Source organism: Pelobates fuscus, chromosome 1 (genome assembly GCF_036172605.1).
Source record: "Pelobates fuscus isolate aPelFus1 chromosome 1, aPelFus1.pri, whole genome shotgun sequence".
NCBI classification, from domain to species: domain Eukaryota; kingdom Metazoa; phylum Chordata; class Amphibia; order Anura; family Pelobatidae; genus Pelobates; species Pelobates fuscus.
Genome location: NC_086317.1, coordinates 435,485,845 through 435,499,082, shown reverse-complemented (window position 1 = coordinate 435,499,082; position 13,238 = coordinate 435,485,845). Strand labels below are relative to the sequence as shown.

General features: G+C 40.3%; 1 protein-coding gene and 1 long non-coding RNA gene across 2 annotated transcripts in view; one reads left to right on the top strand and one right to left on the bottom strand.

The window, feature by feature from the left end:
* MTUS2 (microtubule associated scaffold protein 2) overlaps window positions 1–13,238 on the top strand; it is a 354,305-nt gene that overhangs the window by 105,802 nt on the left and 235,265 nt on the right. The gene's annotated exons all lie outside the window — the stretch shown is intronic.
* The window catches only part of LOC134571325 (uncharacterized), a 172,581-nt gene that overhangs the window by 89,105 nt on the left and 70,238 nt on the right, over window positions 1–13,238 (bottom strand). Inside the window, exon 2 of the long non-coding RNA XR_010085197.1 lies at window positions 10,101–10,114. This is a non-coding gene — a long non-coding RNA (uncharacterized LOC134571325). The remainder of the gene's footprint in view (window positions 1–10,100; window positions 10,115–13,238) is intronic.

The window sequence follows — 13,238 nt, the reverse complement described above, 5'->3', positions numbered from 1 at the left end:
TTGCTCAAAACCTCTTTATCTCAGTTTAAATAGGTGTAGTATGCATGATTACTGTATTTAGGTCATTGCATTTTCCTTTACAATGAACAGATTTCTTATACTCCCAGTGACACCTTTCTCTTTGACATTGACTAAAATAGGCAGATGAAACTGCTTATTAGTAATAAATCAATCAGTCAATCTACATCTGACACAAAGTTGAAGCCTTGCCAACTATGTTCAGCTTCCACATCATTCATAATCAAAGGCACTTGCAAATTTGGAGGTGTAAGCAGTGTGATATTAATTTAAAGCTCACAGGCCACATTGTTCTTACAACCATCGGGTTCTTGCAATAATTATTACTCTAAAACAATCTTTATTCGTTATGGAAAATCATGTTATAATCCATATTCAGAAAATGGCCCCAGACTGTTAGGATAATATATAAAAAAATTTTTTTAAATGTTCACTAATATGATCACTTTTAAAAATAACCTTTTGGAAGAATGAAATAACATAAAATATGCTTTCATTCTTGTCAAATATATTTTAATAGAGAGTATATATATATATATACTTGTGTTAGGTTCTCATGATAGTACAGAGTAAAATACCATAATTAAATGTATGATAGTAAAAAGAGCAAGTCGGTTGTGGTGTGCTGGAACCGACGATGAGGTAGGCCTGAGAAAGAAGAGGGCAAATATTAAGTAATCAAATTTATTACAGACAGCCAATACAGATACATATATCAACCAGACATGTTTTTGAAAGCATCCTTTAATTCTTGTACAGGGTGCGGTATGTATCGTGAGTAAGCGGATGACTTCCAGCGCCCCAGTGTTTTTATAACATGAACTGGAATATTAACACTGGAGGATGCTGCTCCTATGCGGAAGTAGTGCCCTGAGTAGTTAGCTGCGTTGAGGCCCAGTTGAGTGAGTAAAGGTAAATGAAGGTTGTAGTGGTGAGTACCGAACTTTGTAATAGTAGTAATAGTTGTGATGGTAGTAAATTATGATGCTGTACGTATGCATCAAGAACCCTGATGGGGCACCACCTGTTGTGCGTGGGATAGTATGGTATTTTAACTGGTATGAGCTGACTGGTTTTGGAGTGAGGTAGAGTCAGGATGTAATGATACATGTGTTTTGTTAAGTGGGAATAGAGGAGAAAAGGAGTAGACTGTGTTGCGTTGGTTGTAGTGAACTCTCTGGGTCTTAGGAATCCATAGAAAGCTATGTATATTGCTGCTTTGATGACAGAATTTGTGTTGGTGTCAAAAGGTTTTAAATCAATCAGGTTAGACAATGCTTTGAAGATATGGTTGTCTATGGGTAGCCTCTGTGATGTACGTGTGGGTTCAGATTTCTGAATGCCTCTGAGTATAGTCTTAATCTGGTGAGAGGCCATGAAACTTGTGTTGTTTGGTTGTAAGATTAGCATATGGTGTTAAATGCCTGTGAGATAAAGTTTGATGGTGTTATATGACATTTTAAGTTTAAGATGGCAAAAAGAAGCAAAACCCCAAAAAGATGTCATAACAAATGGTTGCATAATGTTATGTTCCAAACTGAATCTTTTGAATAGTGTAAAAGCCCTGTCGTATGTTTTGTGTGTATTTTTTGACAGTGCCAATTGGGATAGTGTCCTGCTATGATGCATGATGGTGTCTAGTCCAGTATTAGTTGTTGGAATGTTGGAGTAGTGGTGGCTGTGAGCGCAGCTGACGGGAGTGCTTGATGAAACGCCTTAAATTTAAAATGGAACAAACTGTCAGCAGCTGTGTTACATATACCTGGAACATGGAAACAATACTGGAAACAATTATGACAAGCTGCCAACCAAGTGAGTTTCCTCAGAAATCTCATGATCGTAAGGGATTTGGAACGACCTTTGTTGATGATGTGACAGGTTGCCTGGTTGTCTGAATAGCAACGAACTGGCATGTTTGCCCATAAATGACCCCATGCTATGGCAGCCGCCACGATGGGATAGATCTCAAAGAAAGCTGAGGTAGTGGAAAAACCTTCCAAATCCTGAACTGCTGTAGGCCAGCTGCCCCAAAGCCATTCGTTCCCAAAAATTGCTGCAAAACCTCTGGTAGATGCCGCATCTGACCAAATGGTAGGTGATGAGTCAGTCAATTGAGGGAGGAACATACTTTTACCATTCCAAGTGGTTAAAAAATGTTTTCACATGCGTAAGTCTGCCGTAGCTTGAGTATCTAAGGACAACCTGTGTGTGTTGTGTAGGAAGCATGGAAAAAGATACAAGAGTCGTGATATGAAGGAGTGGCCTTGAGGTATGATACGCATGGCAAAATTTAGTGAACCCAGCAGGGACTGTAGCTCTTTGCGGTTGCAAGTACCGAGCTGAAGGTAGTGGTTGATGTAGGTAAGAATGTTCTCTATCTTGTCGTGTGGTAGGCTTGCTTGCATTGTGGTTGAGTCTGATTGAATACCCAGGAAAGTGATAATCGTGTCTGGCCACTCTGTTTTCTTAGGGGAGATTGTTACACCTAGTTGCTTGAATAGCTTGGTGGTAGCTTTGAGGCTACTAGGAGGGGAAGTATTCTCCTCGACCAGTAAGAAATCATCCAGGTAATGTAATACCGTAGGGCATCTGGCTATGTTCAATAGTAACCAGCACAATGCTTTGGCAAATGTGTCGGAAATAGCTGGGCTACTTTTGGACCCAAAAGTTAAACGGGAGAAAAAAATAGTAGTTCCCGGACCACTTGATGCCATGCAGGTGCCACAGTGTGGGGTGGATTGGCAGCAATTTAAAGGCATTAGTAATATCGGTATTACTAAGCCATGCTCCGACCCCTGCTTGTATGATAGCTGTAATGGCGTGTATTGCAGGGAGAATTCTTCGGAGGGTATGAGGGAATTAAGACTGGGGTTGGCCGATGAGTGTGGTGCAGACAAGTCAATGATAAGTCTTTGTTTAAGGGAAGATTTCCCTGTGACAATACCAAAGGGGTTAGTGCGCCATTCTTTGAACGGAGGATCTTTGAAAGGCCCCAATACGAAACCCTCAGCAACTTCTTGGGCTATGAGAGTGTCAACAGCTGTGGGATTGTGTTGTGTGGATTGTAGATTAGGGCATTCCAGAGTCCCGGACGGTATGTGTAGAATACCCGTGTGGAAGCCTTCTGTTAAACCAGAAATAAGAAAGTCCACCAAGTGTTTAGACGGGTGATGTGACATAAATGCAGTAAATACCGGAATATTAATGGACGTTAGGTAAGGCTTAGAGTACATTTTATTTGGACACATGGTTTTTGCATGTGCCCTAAAACATTTTAAACAGATATGCAATAATCTGCAACCGCTATAATAACAAGACCCAACATTGAAATTAGTACATATCTGGGACTTGCCCAGAAACTTGATTGGGCGTCCCAGTTTGTCTCTTGTCAATTTCTCTGGAACACCAGAGGAACTAGCTCCTTGCGTGGAGGCATGTTCGTCCGCCGTGTTGGGACAGAAATTTGTCGTATGGGCCGTAGAGGAGCAGCATGCACAAACCGGTGTTCTTAGACCTGCAAAGTGTCTGCAAAATATGACGGTATTAATCCTTCCCCAGTTGGACCTTGTTCCATACTGGGAGAAGGCTCCACACACTTTTGCAGAAAAAGACCTATGGTAGTCATAAAAGGCTGAACCACCATATTTGTTGCCCAGGTCTACCAGCTTGTGCATATAAAGATCAAACTCCTCTCGTCTATTGGGATAGACCGCACAGATGACATCCCGGTAAATACCAAAGGCCAGTACAAACTCGGGGATAGTCAGTTTCCTGTTTAGGCAGGCGTCCCTAGATCTGACAACAACAGACACATCATCATAAGCATAAGTCTTATTTTCTAAATTTCTACAATATCCTGGGAGGTAATCAGCAGGGAAGCCAGGTTGACGTCTTTACTTTCCAGGATATCGTTTTTATGTGCTCAGGAATCATATGAGCAGGGCTAACTTCCTGGTCATCCAGGGGGATGGCTGGAGCAACTAATAGCAAGTCGACTGGTGTTTCTGAAGCAGCAGCGGGTGGCCCTGCTAGAGTAAGGGCCGTGGTGACCGACTCAAGTTTCTCCAGCCTGGAGTTGACCTTGCTCATGGACACCATGAGTGAAGACAACATGGAATGTATGCCTCCTGGGTTGGACTGGCTAGGTCCATGTTGTTAGTTGAGGTACGTAGTAGTTTGAAGAGTTCTGCTTTCCTTGCTGTAGCGGGGTAGGGGATTTGCCGTCTCCTCAATTCTGTAGTTATACGAGGGATCGTCCAGGATCTGATTGATGCTGGACTAGTTACCTCTCCTCCTTGTGTAGGAGTGATAGCTCTAGCCATAGTGATAGGCAGGGAGAAGTCCTCTACCCCTTCCTGAGACATACTAAAACAAAACAATTAATTAGTAAATGAAAAAACACCAAAATCGTACTGGCAGGTTAGCCGGATGGCGAAACATTACACTTGTTTGGTGACAGGTGAGGCCCTTCTAGTTGCCAAGTGGCTTGAGAGGCTCTATCTATGCGTTGGCGCGAGGGGATTTGAGGTCACACATCGTAGTGGCAGGAATTTTAGGCCTCTCGGTGACTGTAACACAGAAAAACAGGGAAAGGGAGTGACAGGTGAGGCCCTCTCTATGCAACATGCGAGGCGACTAGCTCACGTGTGGCCCGATGGGTGTTTGCCTCTGAAACGTTGAGGCGGGGTGTTGGCCTCGCGGGACCACTAACTGATGGTAACTGCCAAGAAGGGGTAAATACCTATTGGGAGGCCTATGACCCTAGTGCCAGTACTCTAACCTAGGGGGAAGAAATGAAATGTATGGCAGAATACCATATGAGCAGGCGTATGTACCTGGTAGTATGAATATCTCACAGCCTGAAACGGGTAAGAAAGAGAGTAGTATAGTGAGTGTGGACTGTGTGGGAATGGTATAGACTGTGTAGCCCGTACCAGCGGTATTTTGTAAGGGCTTGATTGTGGAGTTTTATTTGGTAAATGAAGTGTAGTGATATACCATGAGAATCTAAATGTCTTACCAAGGCAAAGTGATGCCGTGTTTTTTAATGCAAAATTCTGTCTAAAACGGGGAGGGGGGGGGGGTGGGGAGAATGTATGATGGGTGTCAAGTAGAAAAAGAGGATGGGGTGAGGGAGGCCGTGGCCTATATTTTTAAAAAGTGTTATGTTGATATATAATTGAATAACAACAAAAGGGCAGGGATGAAAACAATGCTTTAAAGTGATGTAAAGTTATATATAATATTACTGTAATGTAAAAGACGTATGATTGGTTGGATCAGTACGTGTGATTCAACCCGAGAATTCATTACTTGGAAAAGGAAACTGTATCCTTATGTATGTGTCGTAGTTTAACCCCTTAAGGACCAAACTTCTGAAATAAAAGGGAATCATGACATGTCACACATGTCATGTGGCCTTAAGGGGTTAAAAACACAGAAATGAGGCCTGTAATGTAGGCTGAAACCAGCTTGACTGAAATGGATATGTATGGAAAACCCCTGAAAGCGTGGTAGTAAAATGATCCATACAGATATGTGAGCTGGTTTTGCATGGAAATTAATACAATACTGATACCTTTAAACAGTAATAGAATTAATCTATCTATTTAATCAAGCAAATCGTTAAGCGAATGGTATATACATGAAATGATGAATGTAATCCACAAAAGGATTTATGCGTAATACATAGAAAGAAAAAACGAAACCCAATGTGAAGGGAAACAGAAGCTAGAACGAATAGTTTATACGCATGAATTTTTTTAAGCGAACAAGCAAGCGTGTTTTAAACATATCATGAATAAGTGCCGAACGGCGAAACAACCGAAAGGATCACTTGTTTCACTGTAACACGGAACAGTTATGGGTGAAATGACAACTTTAACTAATATACTGATTAGTCGAATACCGTACAAAATGAAAACCGCGAACGGCTTGTTGAATTTGCGTCATAACAGGGAAAAAATTTAAAGCGAGGACCCGTGCTGTACCGTACGCGGTGGAAACCGATCCTGGCGTGACAGGTAGGTCTAACTTACGGTTTAGGAGTCCCTGGGACGCGATCTACAACGATGACCGGGGTCAGAAGAAGCTGGACGGACGGAAAGGCCTGAAACAGGATTCTTGGACACAGCTTGCCGCGGAAAAACTCGTGGATACTGAAAACCAAGATGGCATCTGAGAGAACCCGGAAGTGGATCCTCATTCAACGCTGACCTCTAACGGTAAGGAGCAAGGTAATGGGTGGGCTAGGAGTGGATACCAAGCACCTCCCACAAATACAGGCCAAATTTCCTTAAAACATATATATATATATATATATATATATATATATATATATATATATATATTGGAATAAACAGTGAACAATAATATCAGAATATCAGATACAATAAACACTTAAGAAATTGAAAACATTTGATGGGACCCACCTCACTGGAATTACCTCTATTGTTAAAATATCATAAATAGTGATAAACTTTATTGAAAGCCAAATCCACATAACAAACAAATCCACGTAAAAAAGGTGTAAACACAATCCGCCGTGTATAAGACAAAAAAACACAGCAATACACCTTTAAAAGCCTGGGGGTAGGAATACTCATATACATGTGTATATATGGAGATCAGTATCTGTAGTATATACTATTGGGTTAAACTAGAATATGTAGACAGATCTCTCATATATATATATTAAAAGTCAGGCTCAAAATATAGAAGGAACGTTCATCCCACGCTCTGTCTCAGGTATAGGTGACAAAGTGCCTTGTAATAATTAGATGCTGGACATGCTATGTCCAAGTGACAAGTCCTGTGGTCTATACAAATGACTAATCTTGGCTGCATCCAGTAAAGTGGTCTAAAAAGACCTTGTTAGCAGAGAAGGATAGCTGATATGAATAGTCCTAGTAGTAAGCATAGTAGCGATGTCTTAAAGGATACATTGTAATGAGTATAAGAGAAACTTAGACACCAAAGGAAAAATAAACTTGTATACAGGGCCAAACAGTATGGCAGTGTTGAAACAGTTTCTAACTTGTGCACAGTAATAGGCTCTCAGCCCCCACACAGTAGACTAACCAGCTGCCTGCAGAGTGCAAAATAATGGTTAAAGACACTAACCAACTACTCTTGCTGCTTCAAGGCAACCAATATCCACTATCCAGCTAATATTGCTGCTTCAAGACAGCCAATATCCACTATCTAGCTAACACTGCTGTAAAGTAGTAAGTTTTACCCTGCTTGGTTTATTTTTCCATATAAATTTATTTAAGTTGAATGAATTTTATTAAAAAAGTTTAATGGTATAGATAACGGGATAGTTAGAAAACATTTTTCTTGGATTACTTGGATTACTGTAACCCTCTCCTGATTGGTCTCCCCAAAAGCCGTACTGCCCCGCTACAGTCTGTAATGAATGCTGCAGCTAGACTGATTTTCCTATCCAGTCGGTCCTCTCACACCTCGCCCCTCTGCCAGTCCTTACATTGGCTCCCTGTATCCTATAGGAGTCAATTCAAAGTGCTAACCCATACATTGAAAGCACTGAACAATTCCAGCCCCTCTTATATCTCTTCACTGATCCAGAGGTATGCCCCTCCTCGTACCCTCCGCTCTGCCCGCGACCACCTCCTGACCGCTGCTCGCACCCATACGGCCAACTCGCGCTTGCAGGACTTCTCACGGGCGGCTCCTCTCCTATGGAATAACTTGCCTACTGCTTTCAGACTCTCCCCTAGTCTTCAATCATTTAAGAAGGGCCTTAAATCCCATCTCTTCAGGAAAGCGTATGGCCTCCCAGAGTAATCTCTCCCTTACATACCTGTCTCTTGCTCTCCTATGGGATAGTGCTTTGCTCTCTCCTCCAGCTCTGCTTCACTCCTACTTGATATTTCCTATCCTAATGTTTCTAATACTCCACCTCCTATAGACTGTAAGCTCATTTGAGCAGGGTCCTCTTCAACCTATTATTCCTGTAAGTTTTCTTGTAATTGTCTTATTTATTGTTACATCCCCCCCTCTCAAAATATTGTAAAGCGCTACGGAATCTGTTGGCGTTATATAAATGGCAATAATAATAATAATTTTAATATTTGGGGAAGAATATTCATCTTGATAGATAATTTAGATTGCAAAGGCATCCAAATATTTTTAAAAGCCTCCATATAAAAAGGGTAAAAATGTATAGATCTCAATGTGTTCCTCAAAATAAGTGCAAAATCTTAGTGTAAACCCTTAATTATCGTCATTAGAGTACATCAAACAGTATAGTCATTACTTATACACCATCCGTCTATAAAACACAAGATAATGACTTTCATAATATACACGTAAATATAATATTCGGCTCGAACGCATTAAAGTTAAAATAGTACATCAGTAAGATAATGAATTTGTTATACTATGGGGGTTTTGACTGTTGTAAGGTACATATATAGAGCAATATTTAGCATTATTTACCCATGTTTTTTTTAGTAATAAGAAGTATTTGAAAAATTACAAGATAAATGTATTACTTTGTGTTATTTTGTATTATGATATAATGAATGTAGAAGAATGCATAGGAATAAATATATAATAATAAAAATATTACATATATTTTAAGCTACACAAAATGATTATGTCACAGTGGGTGATGTACCCATTGTAATAAAATATTTGTGATCATACTCCGTTCCAAACTCCTTTACCATAGTATAGTGAAACATGCATAAAGTAATTGCAGCAAAACCCATCGTACACAGACACAAGGCCACTTATTTGAAAGAGGATGACTACTTATTTCAACAAAGTGAGTCTCGTGCTCATTTAACTATTTTGGGAGGAACATGGAGCTATCCCACCCTGTGTGAATTTGTTACCTATGCATATATTGTTATGTGGTGATCTCAGCTGACATGGTGATTGATGATCATTTTATTACAACCTGCCCATATATCCTCTATTTTGAAAGAAGGGGCTGTCATGTTCTCAAAGAGCAGCCACTTACTCGTTTTAATGCCGATATTGGGGTTCTAAAGTCACTATTATGGTGTCAACCTCCTTTAAAGTCACCTAGTAGATAAGTGATTGCAGTTCCTATGACCATCCCCTTTTTTAAATTGCTCATATGAGAGGTATTGAGTGGTATGCTATTTTAGGGCATAGGTGAGAGGTATTGAGTGGTATGCTATTTTAGGGCATATGAGCACCTATCTCCCTATACTGGTAATAGTAGGAAAGTGGTTGCCATTTTTATTCTTTGTGCCTTTTTATATCACCCTTGATAAAATACTGTGCCAATGGACTGTGAGATAGGTGGTCATCGTTTGTAATAAGGATCACCTATATCTTATATGGACCAGAGATCTCTCATTTTAAAGGACAGATTCTGCATTTTATAATGAGGGGTATCTTTTCCCCTTAGCTTTAACAAAGGGTTAGATAAGGGCTCCATCAGAACCTCTCTTTCCTAAGGCAAAAATACATTTTTGCAGTTGTTGTAGGTGATCGACAATTTTGCAGTGGTGACCTGCAACTTAGTGGAACAAGTGACTGCATAGTGACATCAAGTGGTGCTGGTAGGGGGCTCCTTAACTAGTAAAATAAAGAGGGATCCCACCTCAATATGTATCAGTTAAGCAGAAAAACACTGTGTCGATCTGTAGTCCTTTGCATTATAGAAGTAGTGTAGGTGATGACACAATGTCTGCAGTGAAGGGGTTAAAATAAAGTTATTACGTTAAAAAATATTGCCAGTATAGGCAACATAAGTATGCAAAACCTACTATATTCCTTTGGCCACCTCTATCTTTGTAACATTCTTAGCCTATTAGTGAGTGATTTGTGTCTCAGACTTTCAACTGTTTACTGAATGTTTTGTGGCTCATAAAACTCTTCAGCCATTTACTTTATGTCCTTCCTCTGCCATTTACAGCATAGTTTGTGGCTTCTAACTTCCTCGTCCCATTAATAAATGGTTTGTTGTCTAGAACGTCTTCTATACACTAGGACAGAAAATACAACTTCAGTGCAATGGATCAAAACAAAACAGAAAACAGTTGTAAACTAAAGATGTAAGAGGCAGCAATAGCTCAGAGCACCTGTCTTGCAAAAACTTCTCACTGAGCTGCATTAGGAAGTCTGTGATTGGACAGCCACATAAAGTATAGGTGGGGTTAGAAGAGGAGGGCATGTACAGGCAGGAGACAAGAGATCTGCAGCTTTTGCAAGTTGTTTTTAGATAAAACTCCAATCCAACATGTCATAATTCTATTCATGCTTGTTTTCATTAGGTTATCTCTACTAAACCATGATATTGCATTTTATTTTTAAAAATCAGAGCGGGTCCAGGGCGGGACTCAATGCCGGAGCTATGGTTAGATACACCCACCAGTGGTGATGTATGTTCGAGCTGTCCGTCTTATGGGCTCTGACCAATCAGAGCGGGCGGGGGCGGGACTAAGTGCCGAAACCGAAATCCAGTGTATAGTGCTGACAGGATCATCGGCTAAAACGCCTTATGAGTGTAACAGCAGTGGACTGGTTAAAGAACATCAATGGGGGTAATCCAATGGTGGACTTATAGTACCCGCCCGCTCTGATTGGTCAGAGCCCATAAGACGGACAGCTCGAACATACATCACCACTGGTGGGTGTATCTAACCATAGCTCCGGCATTGAGTCCCGCCCTGAACCCGCTCTGATTGGCCAGAGGCTGTAAGACTGATGTCTCTGACACCTATCATGAGCGGGGGGCGGATTGAACTTTAACTCCGCCCATGTCGTTGCTGATTGGACGAATTTCGGCTATGATTCATATTTAAAAAGCACTCTCGAGCATTTGCTCAATGACAGCCTTTGAGAAAGGCGCTTTGTACAGCGCCGAAACGCATTAGGCAGACATGCAGAGAATTTAGATGATTTTATAATCACGGTTTTCTCACGATTTTTCACTTCACTATGTTAGGGGTGTTGTATTAGGAAAAGAGGAGCTGGGGCCTGTTTGGAGATTTCTTTGGAGGGAATAAGGGAGTTGTACTATGATTACTACTATCTGTTGGATTCCAGCTAAGATAGACTAAGTGTGCTTTATTAGCCTTGCTTTGACCAGTCAGTGCATACAGCACTGTGGCTAGTTCCAAGTAGTATTGAGTCCGTTTATATTTAATAGGGGAACATCTAAGTATCCCAAATCTACACTATCTACCAGTCAGTGCATACAGCACTGGGGTTAGTTCTAAGTAGTGTTGAGTCTGTTGATATTTTAATAGGGGAACATCTAAGTATCCCAAATCTATACTATCTACCAAGTACTTAATGTTACTGCCCTGCATCTAGCTATTCAGGTGTGGCCATATGAATATTTCTGTACCATTTTAAGTTGCAGTACCCTCTAGTGTGACTTTGTGATGGCCACATGATCCACTTGTGGCCACTAAGCAAGTATGTAACATTACCTGTTGCAATACCTTGAAGTGTTATATTGTTAATAGCTCATTGTATCTATACCTCCATACGAATATACACTTCTGCGGTTCTATGCTGCACTCCACAGTTGGAGTACCATACTAGCGGTTACTTCCCTTTCCAGTTTTAAGGGTTTGGTTCTGTTTATGATTCAGCCGGGTAGTTAAGTGTATATTGGTACCTCCCATTTATATTCCCCAGTAATGAGTATACATCTAGAGCACTTTTGCCTAAGTTGATACCTCATCCATTACTCCCTGAGCCCCTTTTAATCTCCTCTTGCACTGTTTTGGGTGACTTTTTACTTAAAGTATTCACATTTATGTTGCTCTATTTGTTCATGGTTAAGTATACCTAATTAAAGATTATTAATTTTAGCAGACTTCTGAGATCTGTATCTCACTTGTGTTACCTAGACCTTGGGTCTTAGGTATACACTACCTTTACTGGAATGCTTTCTTGCAGATCCAATACAGCAAGTATCCCAAACCGTCACAACTCATCTTTAAACATTGATGTTATTTTGAGAACTTTTCTTAAAAAGCTTAAAAACGAGTGTGACCCTGGAGATGTGCACATGCATTACATATGTAATTCTTAGTAGCATTTCTATTCTTCTCATGTGCACCAGATTAGATCTCATTCCAGTCAAGGCACAGCCGGCATTCTTACATTTTCTTTGATTCAGACCTGGATCCAGCGAAATCACAGAGCCTTTTCACCTGATTTGAATGTAAGGATTGTGACAATCGTGACTGAAGTGTACAGAACCGTGCTGAGAGCCAGCCTGTGGAGAGCGCCCAGCTGACAGCAGCAAACTAATCTTCCAATTTGTGTGAAGGACAGAATAATATAGTCTTGGCTGCTCTTATGTCACCTGTTTAGAAGCATTTCAAGGCTACCTCATCCATAACATAGTGTCAGTTTCCACACAGAGATTAATAGTCAGTCTGTTAGCTAGGAGTCCATTGAAATGTTGAATACATTCTAAAGACAGCTCCTTGTGAGTAACTACCTTAGTGTCAGATTGTACATGGTGGAATGTAACTTAAAATACAGTAAATATGTCATTAATTCCACTGGGGATGGATAAACCTGTTTCATGTTTCTCGAATAATCTCTGTCCTGTAACTATCCTGATGCCTTTTATAAAGTGTTCAGTGTTTGGGGATGATACGAGTGTCTACAATATAACAAGTGTTGCTAGCTATGAAGAACAAAACGCAGTCCTTCTCGGATTTGAACTAATGGCGTGACGCATTGGTCAATGATTTTTGTGTGCATTTTATCAATGACAGTAACTGGACATTATGTAAGTATAAAATGGAAAGACACAGAGCCTACGTAGTTCACACAGTAATATATACAAAGCAGGAAGTGAGTGACCAATTTCTATACTTTATAAATTGTGGTTAGAAAGTTTATCACCTCATCAACACAGGTCAGGACCCTACTAATGTTTTGCTCAAGGATCCTTCTCAAAGAGATACTCATTTTAATTTTTTCTTTAAATGATAATAATTATATTATTTATTTAAGAATTAATGATTTATTTAACTAGTGTGCGGCAATTAAAGGGTTACTCCAACCCTTTTTAAATAAACTACTCTGAGCGGTGGAGAGTGGAGTGGGGTGGACAAGGGAGGGAGGAAAGAATTGAATTTTAAAAATGGACGAATGACAAATCATAGTAAATATAGAGAGAATAAATGAATAAATGAGAGAGGGAGTGCTGCCCACAAGGTAGAAGTTCATTATGTCTGTCAAAAGCA